At 48.6% G+C, this 18,471-nt stretch overlaps 1 protein-coding gene across 1 annotated transcript in view; it reads left to right on the forward strand.

The window, feature by feature from the left end:
• Nucleotides 1–18,471, forward strand: part of adarb2 (adenosine deaminase RNA specific B2 (inactive)) — a 115,025-nt gene that overhangs the window by 1,161 nt on the left and 95,393 nt on the right. The window lies entirely within an intron of this gene.

Genomic DNA, 18,471 nt, shown 5'->3' on the forward strand with positions numbered 1-18,471 from the left:
TGAAAGACTATATTCACGCTGCACGGCAGGCTTACTTAAAAACAAACCAAGAAAACGAATGAAGTTTATACAGTGCATTTCACAGTCAAAACATATTATTCAATAAACACATCTATTAAAATAAATGAAATGATTCGTATTATAAAATGACTTATAATTATTATTGTTATTATTAGAAGGGGAAGGATAATGTTTTCCTTCCTCTACAAGACCAGAATTCTTACAGGCGTTTGTAGAAAAACGAAACAACTTGTTGCAGGCTGTTGCGGAACCATTATCCCGCAGCTGCTGTTGCTTCCAGTTGCGTGATCACCTCCAAAATTCCGTCTCGGATAATGAGGAGTAATGCAGCAGGCTGAGCGGCCCGCTCTGCGCAGGGCCACGGATAATCAGTCAGGGCTCTTGGTGGCGGAGGGAGACGGGGACTCCTCGTCGGTCGCCGTGACGAGTGTGTGTGTGTGGCGTGTTTGGGCCCCGTGTCTCTTATCGTGCGAGCCGGGCTGATAACCCCGCGCCGCAGGGCCGACGCCGTCTCTACCCGGCCGTGACTGACGGCGATTCGCTCCCTTGCGCTTGCGTCCCGCTTTCACGTCTGCCGGTGCTCGTGGGTCGATTTTGGGTGATTTTTATTTATTTTTGTTCTTTTCAGAGCGTGCTGATAAAAGTGTAGCAGCTCGGGGTTGGACACAGAGCAGGAGGTGTGTTGTGTCACGATAGTTCCTTTTCACGTGTAGAAATGTCTGGATTGGAGGGGTTCCACAACACGCCGGCAGTTCTTAGCTACGGCGGCGTGAAGTCGACGTGCTGCTCCTCGCCTACTGAAACCCTGGCTGTGTGCGATACTGCACGACACCCAACAAGAAGAACTCCGTCTGACGCTGCACTGCTGCCTGGGTTTGAATGATCTCCCAACGTTTTTTCCCCTCGTATGAGTACACGCCATACGCTGGCAAACAGCGGCTGTGTTGGGTAAGCGCTTTAGGCCGATCCTTCTGCACGCCCTGCTAGTGGGAGAGAAGGAAAACATCGCTCGCGGTGTGCGGTACACGGAACAGCGTTGCTTTGGACAACCGCGGCCCGTCCTGTAACACATGATATTAATAACCCAAGTAATTGAGGAAAAAGAAGACAATAGATAAAGTGCATTGCTGAGCAAAATATATTTACATAATGGAAATTGCTGCATTGGTCACAGAGCATTAAGCATTGCGTATGAACATTGGACAACGTATGCACGATACAGAAGAGTGCGAGAGGGAGACAGTGGCAAATTTGCCAGCTGAGATGATGGGTTGTGATTGTAACACACAGAGGGGTTCACACAAAAGACTCGGTTATAGTGAGAGGCGCATCATTTAATTTACGCGTGCCCCAATTTTTGTAAATTGCACATTTTTGTAAAATATGTAAGCAAATTTAGGTGTTCTCAGCTTTAAAGTTGCTCTCAGAACTGATTGTTTTCTGGACCAGGTACAATTAAATTTTAATGTATTGTGTTCTTTTGAATTGTATTTATTTAATATTCTTTCCTAATCCAAACTATTTTTTTTCCTGCACTCAAGGGAATTTGGACACAATTATGCGAATTATACAAAGCCAGATGACGTCAGCGGGTTGTTTTAACTTTCCGCTGTAATCCGTGTTAATGGAGATTGCAGGATAAATCTCTTATTCATATATACGTTCATTATTCTGAGAGCTGAAACAATCACGTGTGTAGTCCTCCTGGCAAAAGGGCCGTTTTTGGGTGATACAGACATGCTATTATGCACTAACCCACAGCAAATAATAGTTTAGATGAAAATGGACAGAATTCGAAATACGACTTAAGGTGTGGGGTTTTTTTGTTTGTTTGTTTTTTTTTTTAAATTAGCTTGTGGTATGGTATTCTTCATTTTGTTGGTCAGTACAGTTAGCACAGGAAGAAACACATGGGCAGAAGCATATAAGCACCAGAGAGAGAGAGAGAGACACACACACAATAGAAATTAATCTTCAAAACTGGGTCAGTTCTTACTGAAATGACATCATTATGTTCTGATCAGCACGTTCTTTAAAAACGTCGTTTTCTTGGTCCCCAAGTTGCCATGAAGAGTTTGTTTGCTTTGTTATACTGACATCCCTTTCAACTGGACCAGCAGTGCGAGACCGCAGATAGCATTTGGATGTTAAGTTAAAGTATTTTTAATTTTTTTTTTTGCCAACCTGCTTTATTGAATTTGGGTGAGCAGGTTAAGTGACAGCTTTCTGTAAGGATGTCCTTAAACGCCTGGCTGTGTTTGTCTGCCGGGGAATGTCAGACCTTCTGTTTATTCCGACGTCTCCAGAATAAAGCACTGTGCTGCTGTTGCTTACCTCTCAGAGGGAAAACCGGCTAACCTGCTCCTATCCTCACCCCTCACATCCCCTCGCTCGTCTACCCTTTCTGCAGGGAGGCTGTCTGGGGCAGACAGTTGCGCTCAGATAATCTGGGAGAAACGTGCTTTGTGTAATCTGAGACTAGCAGGAGCGGCGTGTTTGGTGCACAAGTTTGGAGGCTCTGACCTGCTGTGATTTATGATGCGTCATGGTGGACATGGTATTGAGATTAAGCGCAGCAAGGTTTAGATCAACGCGGGTGGGGGGTTGAATCAACCAGGAGGAAGTGGTTGCGGTTTTCCTTCCGTTAACGTGGTTTAGGAACAGAGCTCTTGTACGGGTGCAGCGTCTGGAAAAGGGCCAGTCGCCCTGTCCGCTGCAGCGCGCTCTCCTGGGGGTCCTGGACTGCCGTTGCCTTGCACAATGACACCATGGTCGTAGCCGACCACACCGCAGACTTGTGGAGGCCCGAGCAACCGTGGTGGAGTCCTTCGTTTCTTTTTCTCGTACCCTGCTGGGTGTGTGTGAGGAGCTGGACTTGGCTTGTCAGTTTTATCCACTTGTCTCACCCCGTGTTTCCTATTTAAACACAGCTCAATGAGAGACCAGTTAGAACTACCAGCAAGACCTGTGGTGGTGTTTGTGATATTTTATTTTTTTTTTATTTATTTATTTATTTTCTCTCTTTTGCCTTGATGTGCCCAGGATAAATTTGTGTGTGTGTGTGTGTGTGTGTGTGTGTGTATGTGTATGTGTGTGTGTGTGTGTGTGTGTGTCGCTCTTGTTCTTTGCTGGATATATAATTTCCTTTTTTTGTGTGTTTATAATATCTCACTGAGCTGATATTCAGTCCATGGCTAAGGTAGACGGTCCATTCTGTCTGCACAGCGGGGAGAAAACGGCGACTTGAACTGTTTTCAGATCTCCACATATTTGGACTCGGGCTGCCACGCTGCATTTTTACATGGCGACTGGTCGTGCAGGTTCTTGATAAAACATTTTTTTTGTTAAATTTGCCAGATCACTGCTGGCATTTAAGAAGTTAATAAAGGTCAGGAGAAGTGCGCTTAATTTTGCAAACACGTCCCTGATTAAGTGTGAAATCCTTCCCGGTTTAGGACACGCTGTCCTCTGCTGGACGTCTATCCTTGAAAGGGGCGAGGGGGGTGTGGAAGGGTTATTAACATTAAATGGTTACTGTTCCCTGTGGAGGCTCAGACGATGCAGTGACCAGGGAACAAAGGATTACCACTTCACAAATTAGCATAATTAGTAATTATCTCTCAATAGGCCGTGCTGGCACTGGAGACTCTAGCACTTAAAGTTCAGTGAGAAAAACCAAATTTCATGCTAAAATGTCTCTATAACGCAGATGAGCTGTAGCGGTAATCGCCTGCCGAAGGTTTGACCCAGCATAAATCTGAAGGGCTAAATGGGAAGCACCTTCCCAACGACTGCAGTAATAGCCGATAAACGATAAAAACCTCCTTTGTATACGTGGAGTGTTTTAGTTTCACTGAGCAGATAATACAAACGACACTATAGTGATGATATTTTTATTTCTAAAGTCCTAATTTAAACCCTGGACATTTTGCTCAGAATTTTTATTTATTTATTTTTAAATGGCGGCTTGTCCTGAGCCACGTTTCGATTCTCGTCGGTTCGGTTTGACGGAGAAGCCATCGTTACACGCCACGTGCTGCTCCGCCACCAGTGTAACGGCATCAGTCGCTGTCGGGCCTCGTAAAGGCAGCATGAGCACGGATGTGCGTAAACGCGTCGTGACTGTGAGAACCGGCGCCACAGCGCCATGTGGGCCACAAATCAATTAACGAGGCCCCAGAGCTCGCGCTGACATGACACGATGAAATAAGACTAATGCCACTACAGCTAAAGATGGTGCTATATTGGGAAAATGACACGTTTAATTTAACAACAATTGTACTTACTACAGCAACACCCTGGTTATTTTTTTTAGCTATCGTTTATTCAGTTACATGCAAATCCTTTTAAAGATTTATTTATTTTAGTATGATACCAGCTGCTAAATGAACACCGAATCTATCTAATATGAGTGTTGGGTTGGGTTACTCTAAATGACTGTAGTTCTCTTGTAGCCTTGGGGGGTTGGGTTACTCTACATGACTCTAGTGAGGACTGCTGACTAGCTTTGCTTGGTATAGCTCACAATAAATCACATCACCATGAGGGACCAAACCTTGGGACTGGGCCTGTGTGTATGAGAGGAATGGGTACTCCAGCAGTTGCCCAGCGTGTGGATGCTGTTCGAGAGAACAGGTTATGGCCGTTTAACTAGATGAGGTGTATTCTGTAGTTTGGAGGGGGTTTGTTTTCACTCCAAGCGTTACTGAACTGTTTTTCTCTGCTTGCACCCTCTCCACCAACTTTCCACCAACTCCCCACTTTCTGCAGCAGATCCTGTAGAAGGCGTTTAAACGCTGGCGTCTGTATTGGCTCAGTGTGGTCTGATGCTCTGGGTCTCGCACACGCTCTCGACCACTACCATTCAGACGTGGCATCACGTGGCATCGTGTCGTCTGCCCCCCCCCACGCCCCTTAACCCTGATATATTTTGTCATTTTCCCTTTGTCCTGCACACTGGTGTGTGTGTGTGTGTGTGTGTGTGTGTGTGTGTGTGTGTGTGTGTGTGGATATTTGTATTTAAACGGTGCTACTTCTGGTTGCACATCTCTTTCCCATAATGGGTGGGAGTGTTTAGTTGTCATAGAGAGCGACCAACGATCTCTGTCTGAGCCCAGTAGAACACTAAAGACACGTTTTTATAAAGAGAGACTCTGTCTTGTTGTTTTAAGCACTGCTTCGTGGTGTTACTGCGGGCAACGTCCTGCTTAGTAGGCAGTGGGAATTTTGTTCGGAATGTTATCCATTTGGTCTTTCCACACTCGCCTCACAATGAATTCCAGCTTTTGTCCTGTTATATGTACATAAATCTTTGCAACACCTGCATGTTGTGCAGGCAGGGGTTTCAAATGTGTGTGTGTGTGTGTGTTGTCATGCGAGGTGATTCCTAACCTCAGCAGTCAGCCGTTATGCTTTCTGGCTTGCGGTGTGGTACTAGGCCATGTCCTCTTCTTCTGGAGTCATCCTCCATCTCCATCACGCGATCATACTTCCAGACGGGGGGGGTTGATTGGAGCCGCGTGCCGAACCCGACGGCCTGTTTCCGCAACTTCCAGTACCTCATTCATGAAGGTGGTACCATGGTAGAAACATAGACATGGTGGAATCTATCACAAGAATGATTGACCTTAGGACAGGGACAAATGAGTGTGTGTGTGTGTGTGTGCTAATAAATGCTTGTATGGGTATTTAGTCCTCCTCTCTGTACTACGGAAGCATGATCAATGTTTTAATATTGATATTCTCTCGTTTAATATAATGGAGACTTTTGAAAGGACCATCAGAATAAATAAGTCTCATATTTGTCTTACTTAAAATGTTTGTTCTGATAGAACAAAATATGCATTGTGTATATCTTGCTCTCCCAGACTCAGTCTCTGACTCACACACCCTATTGCAGAATCCCGCCAGGTCACTATGATGAACCCAGTAGCTGAAACTATTATCTTGTCACCCTTACCTGCTGTTTCCCCTACCTGTCACTCAGACAGACAGACAGACAGACAGACAGACTTCACTGCAGCGTGTTTAGCAGGTGCTCTGGAAGAAAGCAAAGGACGGAGGTGATGAGGCAGGATGAAGGGTGTGGGGGTGGGTGGATGCACACGTTTTTGCAGGTGAGGTGTTTTTGAATGTGTTTGCGCACGGGTACGTGTTTTATGCGGGTGAAGTGTTTTTTTTTTTTTTGTGTGTGCGCGCGTGTCTGCACGTGTGTGTGTGTGTGTGGGGGGGGGGGGTGCAGAGGGAATTTGTCTCTCATATTACCCCGTATCGAACCCGAAGCTTAGCATGTCGCCCACGCTGGAGGTGAATAGCGGGTCAGCGTGTGCTCTGGGCCGCACAAAACAACCCCGCCGACGGCACCGTGCACACGCCTACCTGCACTCGGCCGTGAATGGCCACGGCAGGAGGCTTGGCCTGGCGAGGCGGGGCGAGGGTAGAGAGCTCGGAGGATGGCAGCGTTCCTAACGGGACTAATCTGTCTGCTTGTTGTTTAAGTGTCTTCGAGGAGGGCTTGTGTCAGGAGCACACACCAGTCCCTTGGCTGGAGTCTGATGATGTTTGTGTAGCTCCTATCACGGCTCTTCAACAAGACCCCAAATCTGTTTGATTCAATGTTGAGGAGAAATGATGTAAGTTTTGTAATATTCTTGTCGTTTCTTGAATGATGTCTTTAATTTTGGTGCATGTTTTCTTTTCAGTAATAACCCTGCGGAGTCTTTTTATGGTCCTATCTAGGATTTGAGTGATCACAGTGATCATAAGTGCTTGTCAAATCTGCTAAATACAAATACATTTTGTGTATGTATGTATGTATTATATGAAGTGTGTGTGTGTGTGTGTGTGTGTGTGTACATATATATAATGCTTTTAGGTTCCATGTTAAGAAATAGAATTTCAGGTTAATGCAGCATAGACTGTGCGTGTCTATGTACACAGACCTGAGATTAAACCTCGGGAGAAAATATTCTGTACGGGGGCGTGACCTCCGCGACAAGCTGAGCCTCCTCCCTTGCTTTCAGCCTGTCGTTCTGTTTCTGGTGATTACCCGGCCCGTTCGTTACCTGTGTGAACTGGAAGGAAACTGAAACCAGTCCAGCCCGGGAGCAGGCCTGCCTTTCCCTGCTTCTCGCGGGGGCCGCAAGGCTGAGATGGGGTGAGCGCAGACCACCTCTGGCTCCGGCTGGCGGTAAGCACTCGAGTGGCAGCACTTCGGTGGGCTATAACGTTGGTTCAGCCTTCGTTTCCTGCCTTTTACACTTCCTGTCATTATGACGGCAATAGTTTGCTTTTTACTGTGAGTATTGCATTAAAACTCCCATGTTCCTTTGTCCGGTGAGCCAGTAGGATGCGGGCTAGCCGGCTAAGACATTCTCACAAATGAGCATCGTACGCACACTGCAGAAACGTGCATAAGGGCTTCAGTTAGGAGTAATAAACCAGAAACCAAATGAAGGCGGATTTACTCCAGCTGAATGTGGTCTCCCAGCCAGTGGTTTCTGCCGTCCGGATCATTCGGAGACCCCTGACGGTCTTCTCGGCGGGTTCTGCCTAAAGAACATCTGCTAGGCAGCGCTGTGGTGTGAATTTAGAGCAGTCACCAGGAGACCATCAAGGGAGGCTCGGACCGAGCCATCGTTGAAGCAGTGGGATGTTGTATCATTAGGTCAGAGTCTGCCCAGCCAGTGAGGTGACGGAATGGATTTATTGTCTCATTTTGACTCGTTAGAGGGCCGTAATGAAGAACCCAGTTCACCACCTGAAGAAATTCACCGTGTGATTGAAGACATTCTGCTTGGCCTTGCCTCGTCCCTGCCTACAAATTCTCCTGGCGCTTGGTCCCACGGCCAGCGAGAGACTCTGTAATTTGATTCTTCATTGGCTGTACATCGAGGTGTGTGTGTGTGTGTGTGTGTTTGTGCGCGCGTGCGCTGGGGGGTTGCTGTTACTTCTGAAGCGGACATTATCGTTTACTAAGCAGGTGTCCTCTATCACAATGCAGACTTAAGGAGCATTGGCCAATCCATTTTTCAATTTGGTTTCCTGCCTGAGATAAATGAACAGATGTCCATTGATTTCCACCCCACCCCCCCTCCCAGGGCAGTCTCATGCCTTGCTTACGCCTGACAGCCGCCGCTTTATAGCCCAGCGAAGACTCGAAGCAAAGCGCCTCACAATTAGCTCTCTTTTTTTTTTTATTAGTCAGATGTTCGGCAGGCCGTCGGCCGAGCGTCTGACGTCGCGCGCTGCTCTGCTGCTAGCGTCTTGCGCCTGACCCCCGTGACGTGAGAATGTGGGACCTGAATCGTTGGGCTCTCCGCCAAGCCACAGGCCTGCCCACGCTTCACCCCACTGCTCTTCACAGGCTCTCTTTTTGTTGTTTTTTATTTATTTATTTTACACCTTCCTTTTTTTTTTTTTTCTCTTTTTTTTTCTTTTTTTTTTTTCCCCAATTGGGTGGCCCCAAGCAGTAACAATTCAGACTTTTTCCACTTAATTTGCCGGTCGTTACGGCCAGGGTGAACGCCGGAGCGTGGGCGGGGCTGAGTAGGAGGGAAGCTGCAGCATTTCCGGCTGTTTTCCGTGGGGAGGGGGAGCGCCCCTCTCTTGTGCTCTCTGCTCATAGCAGACCAGATCACACTTCTCTGTCCCGAAGTCCTGATGGCGGCGTTCTTTTTCATGGTTATTTTCGTCCTGAAACGACACAAGGCCCCCGGGTGCTTGTCGTGACTGTGGTTTTGATTCTGGTTGACAGGATCACAAAGCCCCGAGCGGCTTTGCGGGGTTCCGTTCCCGAGTCGCTTATTAAATTATAAATACACACGTACGGCCGGTTCTGCTCGGATCCGTGGCGCTCTGGCGAAGGGCGTCGAGTGCGACACTGCAGATTTGCCTTGCATGCGCTCGCTCTCCCGCCATTTAATTGAGCCCCTTAAAACAGTCCCGTTGTTTTAATGTCGCCAACGCGTCAGCCGTCACTAATGTGCAGCTCTTATCGTCTCCGGAGCCCCACGCAGCGGCGATGAGCTGTGTCGTCCTCTGTGTCGTCCTGAGGGGCTTCTGGAGGGACCCGGAAAGGCCTGTTGTGTGTTGAAGAGGTGTGTGTGAAAGCCCGGCCAGGCTGACCTGACCGGGGGGGGGCGGTGTCCGGCAGAGCGTGGAGGGGAGAAGTGCACAGAGGAGGTGAAGGGCGGGAAAGGGGGCGTCTCCTACGGGGAAGACGTGACGTCTCTCGGTGCGAGGCTCAATGGCGGGGCCTCTCATTGAGGTGGCCTGGCCCTACCCCCCTAACGAGAGAGTCTCTGCAGCCTGTGAGCAGAGAAGCAGCGAGAGAACTGCAGCCACGGGGAAGGATGGGGTGTGGGGAGCAGGTGGGGTTAAGTGGCTGGGGGCCTTGCTGCTCCAGTTTTGAGAAGGACAGGATGATGGATGGTGCACGGAGGTAGAGAGGTGTAGAAGAAACCGAGACGCCCTAGAGGTGGGCGGGGCATATTAAAAGGGAGGCCCAGCTTCGTTGCCATTGGACAGCAGACGGGGAGACTCGGTGCTGGTTAGACATGCTCGTGTTCGTGCCTGACCTGCTAAACACTGAGGCTGAGCTACAGGGCTATCGGGGAGATCTTGAACTCCACCGAGCACGATTACGGAGAGATGACGGCGGTCTGGAGCCTCCGACGGGTGGCCCGGCCCAGCCGACCCCAGGCATTTATGAGGTTGGGCCCTCTCCTCGTATCCGGGCCCATCTGAGGCAACCTCTTGGCTGGATTGGGAGGCCGTGAATGATGTGATTAAATCTGGCTCATCTGCGGCAAATTGACAGTTTTAGGGAGGCAGTGGGACAGGGAATCCAGTTCTTGGGTTATTTCAGGGTGGGATGTCGGGGATTATTTCAGGGTAGGAATGGCAGGACCTTGCTGGGAACTGCTGCTCCTCTACCAGCTTTCCCAATCCCAGCAAGCGGAGAGTGTGTGTGTGTGTGTGTGTGTGTGTGTTAGGAGCAAAAAACACCTAGATCTTCTTATCGCACCATAACACCACACACACACACACACACACACACACACACACACCTCGTTTTCATGCCCAGAAAAAGTAGTGAACGTGACCCCGTATCATGTGGCTTTTGGAAAAGGATTCACATCTGAACACACACACTTTTACACACATCTACACAGACGAGTCCCATCAAGACTCAAAGAAGACAAGCGTCAAATTCTCTGCCCTGGTACACGTGTTGGAATGAATTTCCACTGGCTGTCCCTACAGCTGAGACACTGGCTGTCTTCAAACAAAGACTGAAGACTGAAGACTCACCTCTTCTCTGAGTCACTGAACATTTAAAAATGCTCTCTAAAAAACCCTGTACTGTCTTCCTCCTACTCTCGTCAGGACCTTAGCTGCAGGTTCTTAACATCGACCTGTATGTTGTCACATGAGGATGTGTTTTTGATGGAGACTACAAAGCACTTCTGAAAATCACTCTGGACAAATGTAAATGTACACGTACACACACACGTACACACACACACACACACACACACACACGCGCAAACATGGGAACAGAAGAGCGGGCTGTAGCCCTCGCTTTATCACCAATTCAGTGCTTCACTTCAGGATTGCTGCTGTTTGTGCCATAAGCTCAGCACGAGCGAGGAATTCCCCCAACCGCAGACGCGCGATCCAGCAGGGGAGACGTGTGTACGAAGCCTGGGAAACAGACGTTGGCGGAGACGCTGGCAGCATCACGCGGACCCTCATCGGTACCGCCTGTCCATCCGTCTGCGGGCTGACGTGGGGCGGGCACATTTAGATAAATGAATAACTGTGTAAATAAGAAGAATGCGGGCTGGCGGGGTGTTGGCACTGCGAGACGGACAGCCGCACAGCTGTGACGCCGAGTCAGGGTGCCCAGCATCGGTGCAGCTGTTTTTAGAGCCCAGGGTGTGGCATAGAAGGAGGTCCCCGTCACAGAGCGTCCCATCGCGTGTGTTTGTGTGCGAGTGAGTGGAGAGGGGCCAGAGAAGAGGACTGAGCCACAAGACAGCACGGTCTTCCTCTTCTTCAGCGGTGTCAGGTAAACGAGAGCATCTGCCTTGTTTAGGTGAGAGATGTGTGTGTGTGTGTGTGTGTGGGCGGGCGCGGGCCAGGGCTGGAGGCTCGCTTGGTTCTCGCACCCACTGACAGTTGAGAGGCTATTAAGTGCCTGGGGTGTGCCACGCTTCTGTTGCCGTGGCATTCATTCATCCTGTAAATGCACATCTCCTCTCTCTGCTCTGCTCTGCTCCATGAACACTGCAGCTTTTAATGCCTTGTTCCCAGTTTCCTTAAAACTCCCGATTAAACTCCTTGGCTAATTATCGCACCCTCAATATTTCAGTCAGGTCTGACCGAGCACTGAAGCGCCACGCTAGTATTGTGGCCTTAAATGACTCAAATCACGAACCACTGTTGCACATGCCAAGTCTAAAAAGGTGTGCGCTTCCCTCGATCTGCATGCTGGGTCACTGATGGCTCGCACCCTTACGAGCCTTTTTAAATGTAGACCGTTTAAACGTCCACCTAGTGGGTGCCGGGTGTCCAGTTCATAGATTGTCGCGGTTTACGTTTCCCATGTGTTTATCATCTCAACCGTTTAGTATAAATTAACGCCGTGGTAGTGGGTCTGCTTTGCCGTGCCGGGCGTCCGCGCTGGAGCTCAGCTGTGACTGATGGTGGCGGTGAATTGCATTGACTCCGTGCTTGGATATATGGGACAGCCGAAGTGATGGCAGATAAACAGCGCCCTGGAGAGGGAGGCTATGGAGCCACTCCACATCTCGTCTTCACATATTTCACTCTAAATTATTGTCCTCCCTCACTGTAGAGAGCATCTCCTCCCTCTTTCACTCTCTCCCACCTCTCGAGTTTGTCTATCTGTGTTCTTGCTCTCTGTCTGCCTATTCTGTTCTTCTCTCTGTATTTCTCTCTCTCTCTCGGACCCCTTGACTGATCTGCCATACGCACTCCACGGCTACGTCTTGGCCTTGGAGAAGGTATAAAGGTCTCCACCTAGGAACGGTAAATGAGGGCTGGGTTTTTTAGCTTCCACTGGAGGCTGTAGTTGATTTCTGAGCTTAAAGAAACTGTAATGGTTCCTAATGGAGCCATCAGGCCCCACTCCTTGGCTAATAGCTTAATTGGGTCCATATAGAGGCTGAGGCACTGGTGGGCGCAGGCTAAAGTTGCGTGGAAGGCAATTTGTCATTCTGTATGCGGTGCTCGCCGGGCTTTAGGAGGGGAAAGGGGCAGCCGTCGCCCTCCACCATTCAGAATGGTGGCTGTATTTTTTTTCTATTAGAACTATTCAACGGAAAACCTAACGTACCTTTTGACATGGCCCCTCTGATGGCAAGCGGCGGCGACTCGTGCTACAGATGCAAAGTTGCCGCAACTGGGGGCAGAAAACGCTGGAAATGGTGGACCCTTGTCACGCTGCGTTACCGTGTCTTCTGGGTCAGGGATGAGGCGTGTTCATCTTTGGCAGCGTGACTCTCGAATCACGAACCACTCTCTTCCTGTCACGCGTTTAACTCGCCAGTTCCTGGGTTGGACTTTTGGCTAATGAAGAGTCACTGAGGAAAGAACTACTGCAGCCTCTGATGGTAGCCACATTAGTTGTGCAGGTACCTGGACATATTTAGGGTCTCCAATCCCCAGGGACATCTACACTGTATTATCTATTTAGATAGCTAATGGCTGCATTCACCATTCAGGGAATATGTGGTCATGATATTAGCCAGCTGGGTAACTAGTGGCCATATTAGCTGTTTGGGTGGTAACATTTGCTATTCAGAGAAGTAGCGGCCATATTGCCTTTTTAGGTAACTAGCTGTTAAGGGAAGTTGTTTGTACTGCAGCAGGTGCCGAGGTCACTAGTGTCCTTTGTCATTAGCCACACCAGACTAGTGACGTGTAAAGTACATTAGCACATGCAAGTAGGGAAGCTAGTGGGGTGTGTATTTCATCGGCTACTCTGATAGCCAAGTGATGTGTAGCACGTTGGACACAGTTGACTAGCGAGATGGGAACAGCTTCTCCTGCGGGTGTGTAATACGCGTGCTACAATGAACGAACACACACACACACAGTTTTCCCAGAGAACCCAGCATATGTTAAATGGAGAATGCAAGTGTATGCAGAACGTATGTGGTTCTGAGCTTGGATCAGAAACGTGTCTGGACCTCTCTGTCTCCGTACAACCACGCTGACGCACGCTGGCCCCGTCGCGCAGATGTGAGCTTGTGCTAGATTCTCTTTGACCCATTTTCCTCAATCACAGAGTGTGTAAGGACAAGTCTGATTGGGGAAAAAAAACCCAACAAAGTCCTGCTTTCTTTATAAAACGCAATATTTTGCACCTGCTTCACTTGTATAGAGCAATGTGGAAAATGTTAAAAATGTCTGCCAGTATTGTTCTTTTGGGTATTATAAAGGGTTTTCATTGGCATACTTGTATATCACAAAGCAAAACGGGTTCAATCCAATCCTGTTTCACCCATTTTCACACTGGTTTTGAACCCCTGTTGTAAAGTAGTTCATCATATTTCATTGTTTCCTTTGGAAATGTTAGAGGTAAATCTTTGAACTGTATGATGACTGACTTTTTTATTTTTTATTTTTCCCCCTATTCTTTGACCCTTTTTGCTGACTGCACACTCCTATCTTAAAATACGCTAACGTTCATTTTCTTCTTTGCCTTCCCTGCGTACAGTTCGTGGGGAAAAGGAACTGCTCGGAAGGCAACAGTATCTGAATGCCTGTGCAAGCGTAGAGGCGCTGTGTCAGACGTCCCTTTTTTGCAATGTAACCTCCTTTCTTCCTTCCATTTGTGTTCTTCCCCTTGCATTCATGTAGGAAAATGCCTTTCTTCTGGCCTCTCTGTGTGAGTACTGACTTTGCGGCGGTATCTCCAGCCGTGGAGGCACTCCCCACCTCTCCTTTATCAGGGAACGCACGCGCGCAGGTAGACGGAGACGGGCCGACTCCCTGCTACGGCTGAATAACGCTGTCGTTCCGACAGTCATCTCTGCTCAGCGGTGTCCGGGTCTCGGAGCGTTGGCTCTGACACACAGGCCGATCAAAGCCCATTTCAGCCTGTCTTCGAGACTTTCCCGTGCCTTGTCAAAAGACGTCCTTTCCTGTGCCTTGTCAAAAGACGGTTTACTCAACACGCTTGGGGCTCCAGAAGAGTTTTACTTAGCATTTTATCTCTTTGTTTCTTTTTCATTTTATTTTCTTGTATACCTTTTTGTTTTTTCATGGACTTCAGATATCCCCATTATCACAGCCTGGTCTGTTTGTTCCTACATCAGCAGCACTGTGGGACTGCTTAGGTGAGTGTTTATGTGCTTGTTTTTGCTTAATTCCATATTCATTCCTCTCCTTGTTATGCAAAGGCAGTAGCAAAAATTAAATGGTGTTAGTATGGAAGCAGGTCAAAAGAAGTTGTCAACTTTTGTTACAAGTTTTTAATACCTGATTATGAAACTAACAATTTCAAAGGCTAATGTGTAGTGTGTCTCCGTTAGGACTTCTCCTTCGTAAGCAGGATGTTCTGCTGGTCCAGGAAACTCAGAAAAGAGTATGTGTAGTCCAGGATGCAAACGTTACTCCTTGCTAAGATTTTTGCAGCTATGCCAGATAGCCCCGCCCCCGAATGAGCAGCTGGTGTAGAGACTCTGGAGACACGCTGGGATGTCCCAAAAGTGTCCCAAAAGCAGGAATTCCAGCAAGGGCTATGGCTTTAGGTCCCGCACCGACCGGTGCAGACTTCGCAGCTGGTACACATGGGCAAACACGGAAAGGGATAGAGGTTGCCAGCCTCCGTTCTGACGGTTCTCTGGAAATGCTAGCCTCTGCGCAGACAGAGCTCAGCTGCGCATAAGATCAGAATGTAGCTGACACAGGTGCAACAGTGACAGGTGTGACCACGGTCCGGACAGCGAGAGGGAAGAGAACATGGATGCTATAGTGTGAGTGTGTGAGAGTGTGTGTTGTTTTTTTTTCTCTTTTCTTCCCCCCCCTCTATGGCCAGAGTCCATGGAAGCTTAAGCCTCGTCACAGCCTTTAAAACGCAGCACACTGCTGCCGTTGGCTGTCAGCCGAGTCGTGTCTGTGAGCCAGCCTTCGTTCTGAATCCATCCCATAAACGTGCGGGATTTGCACTGACGTCTACTAACCGCAGTCCTGTCGAAACAAAAGCAGGACATTTGTTGAAAATGTAATACTGATATGAAATGCTAATTTGGTGTGCTACGTGGTTCCGGTATAATGTGACCCAGAACTAAGCATGAGTGTAAACCCATTTTAATGTCCCTCCAGGGAAATAATTCATGAATTCTCAATGTTTTCTGATCAGACTTGCCCACAGAGGTCACAGCCAATGCCAACTAGACATATTAATTATTGCAAACTGACTGGTCCTGTTTCGCTTTGGGTTGCCTCATTTGTCAACGCGTTTGCACACAATGCACATTCCAGCTCCCGAGCGCTGCCTTAGAACGTCGTTCCATTATTTAAAAACGAACCACCGTCTCCGAGAGAAGACGAGCCCTAAAGCCTGAGAGATCCCTAAAGTCATGCAAGAGACCTAAACAATACAGAAGAGGGACAGAATGGAAAGAAAAGTGGGAAAGCCAAGGAAATGGAGAGTTTGGTGGAAGTGTGGTCCCCCGGCTGGAAAGCAAGAGTGATGCGGTTGCCATGTCAACCGCAGTAAGCCGGGGCTTCCATGTTTACCTTATCAGTGGGTGGGCCAGGCATCTGAACACAGATGTGCTCTGATTAAAGGGATGCTAAGGATGACAGAACTGCATTAGCGTGATGTATGTGTTGTTAGTCAGCGAGCTGCTAATTCCAAATTTAGACCTCCAGTCTAGTCCGTATATGCAGTCACACCTGAGTGCTGTCTAAGATTTACTGCTCATGACACAGCTTCTGATGGCTTCAAGGAGTCATTTTTTCAGGAGTTCTGATTTATTCGTTTGGTGTCGGGTACTGAATTACATTTCTAGGTCAGGAACAAGGTAAGAAGCTAAATTACTATCATTTGTGCTAGTCTCGGTTTATTTATTTGTTTATTTTTATTTATTTATTTATTTATTTACGGAGTCAGCGTGGCGTTGGGGAAGCTGTGTCTTGACAGGCTGCCATGCAAACGTGCAGACACACAATGGTGAAGGGAGAGATTTATCATCATTTCACCGGTGATGCACACACTGAATATAATCTCCCTGGAGCGGTGTTGACTTGCATATGATGTGAACTACAGTGCTGATACCTGATTAAAGCAGCACATGGCGCACCATTTGAATAACGGTGTCAGTGTGCCTCGCCCTGGGGGGAAAAGGGAGCGTTGTTGTTATTCTGAGGAGAGAGTTCGGTGGATCTGCTTATTGTGATGTGTAGAGCTCCCTGTATACAGCAGGGTTTGACCAGGGATGGTGGCAGTAGAATTTGACTGGATGGCTAGTGGCTGCCAGCCTCTTGTTTGTCTACTTCTCTTTCCAAGGCTGTTTGGTGTCCTGCTTCATGTCTCTCAGTCTTGCTGGCTCGGCACAGCTCAAAGCAGGGCTGTGTTGGAAAAGCGTGGTCCTCCTAGTGCTCTGTTGGGGCCCTGGTCTCTTGGCTGAGTGGACAGTGCAGTCAGGGCTGTCACAGAGCTGGTTGCCACGTAGGACCAAGATTCCACACTCACATCCCAGCTTGCAGCTCGCTCTGTCTGTGTCTGTCTGTCTGTCTATGTGAGAGAGAGAGTTAAATCAGATGCTGTCAGTGATGTGACAGGTGAACAAAGATTTTGTGGTTCAAGGTTAGTGATAGGTGCACCTGTCTGGCACACATTGGTGTTGTGTCTGAGCTGGTGAGTGTCTGGGTGTGTGTGTGTGTGTTGTGGATCTGTAACTGTCTCGCACTCGTAGAAGGTACACCTGTCTGCTTGTCTATATTACATTTTACATGGCCTTCGGAATTTCTGAATAACGTTCCTCTAACAGAATTCCTGTAGGTATTTCTATAAGTGCGGTAGTGTTGAGTCCATCTGTAGTGTGGATTCCCAGCACTGTAGCGGCGCCCCCCTCTGCCCAGCCTTGGAGTTCCTCCTTGGGAAACCCCAGAGCTTGTGCTGAGCTGCGCTGAGCCTAGAAGTTGTACTAGATTAACGAGGAAGAGTCGTGCTGACTCTCAGGCGGCACTGGAACTCGACGAACCTCGTGTCTGAAGTCTGCACTGGGCCTTCCACGTCTGCGAGGGGAGATTTCGCACAACTCCCATCACGTCACCCAGGGTGATCGTGACGCAGCGTGTGACGTCCGCAATTGTTCGTGAACGTGTCGATGGCCACGGGTGCAGTGCTTCTGACAAGTAGCCGAGGAGTTCTTCATTTGCAGGTATTCAGATCGCTCAGGCGTTTGCTCCTGAAGGGGTAAAAAAAAAAAAAAAGAAAAAAAAAAAAGACTCCTATAACCTTTAAATCTTTTGTCAGTAGAGCTCATGAGGACTAGAACGTGGTTCTGTCTCGCTCTGCTCCTGGTGTTTTGCTCCTTCCTCCAGATCTCTGCGTGCGGTGTGCTTGAAGTCTGCCAGCAGCACCGCGTCGTGTGTGTGTGTGTGTGTGTGTGTGTGTGTGTAGGCCTCCGTGCTCCTCACGCTGTAAGACCAGAGTAGGTTTGGTGGGGTGGGGGCGTGTGATAACACTTCTCCTCCTTGGTACAGAGGCTGTGGACAACTGCTGCTGTTCAGAGCTTGTGCTTTCCAGATGGCTTCAGCACTAAAAACATGACAATTTAAAGACCCATAAAAATATATTACTCTTATTAGTTTTTATCATCTTTTGGCTTGTATTTATACACTAAGCAGTCCTGGCAAGTGCTAGTGCCACAGTAGCCTAGTGAGGCCTTAGGTTGCCTTACTGTTGTTTTAATATCCGAGAGCCACTCTCCCTGTGCACACACCTCACTCACTCCAGCGCTGAAGTGACTCAGATGCGGCTCCACCCATGTGCCCCTCTACCCTCCTATAGGTTCCTGCTAATCCTTAACACCCACATCCAGACCTTGATCACACACACTCACAATGTCTCTCGCGCGCGCGCGCACACACTCGCAAACAATTCCGAACCCCCCCTGCATGCTGCAAGCCCAAACCAGACCACAGCAAACTTGCCTCCTCCATCAACAGTGCCACACACACACACACACACACACACAAAAACAAACCAGAGGTCTAACTGAGTGTCACGCTGCCGGACTTGGGCCCTCTCTGGTTGTCATGTCTGCGTTTGCCATTGGCCTGGATGCTTGTTTCCGCGGAGCGCGGCCTGCCATCCCTGCTCAGGGGCATCGTACAGAAGCCATGAGCAGCATGATGTGTGATATTGGGAGCGCGCTGTCTGGAGCTACCCTACAGGAGCCT

This window comes from Electrophorus electricus, chromosome 10, assembly GCF_013358815.1.
Source record: "Electrophorus electricus isolate fEleEle1 chromosome 10, fEleEle1.pri, whole genome shotgun sequence".
NCBI lineage: Eukaryota > Metazoa > Chordata > Actinopteri > Gymnotiformes > Gymnotidae > Electrophorus > Electrophorus electricus.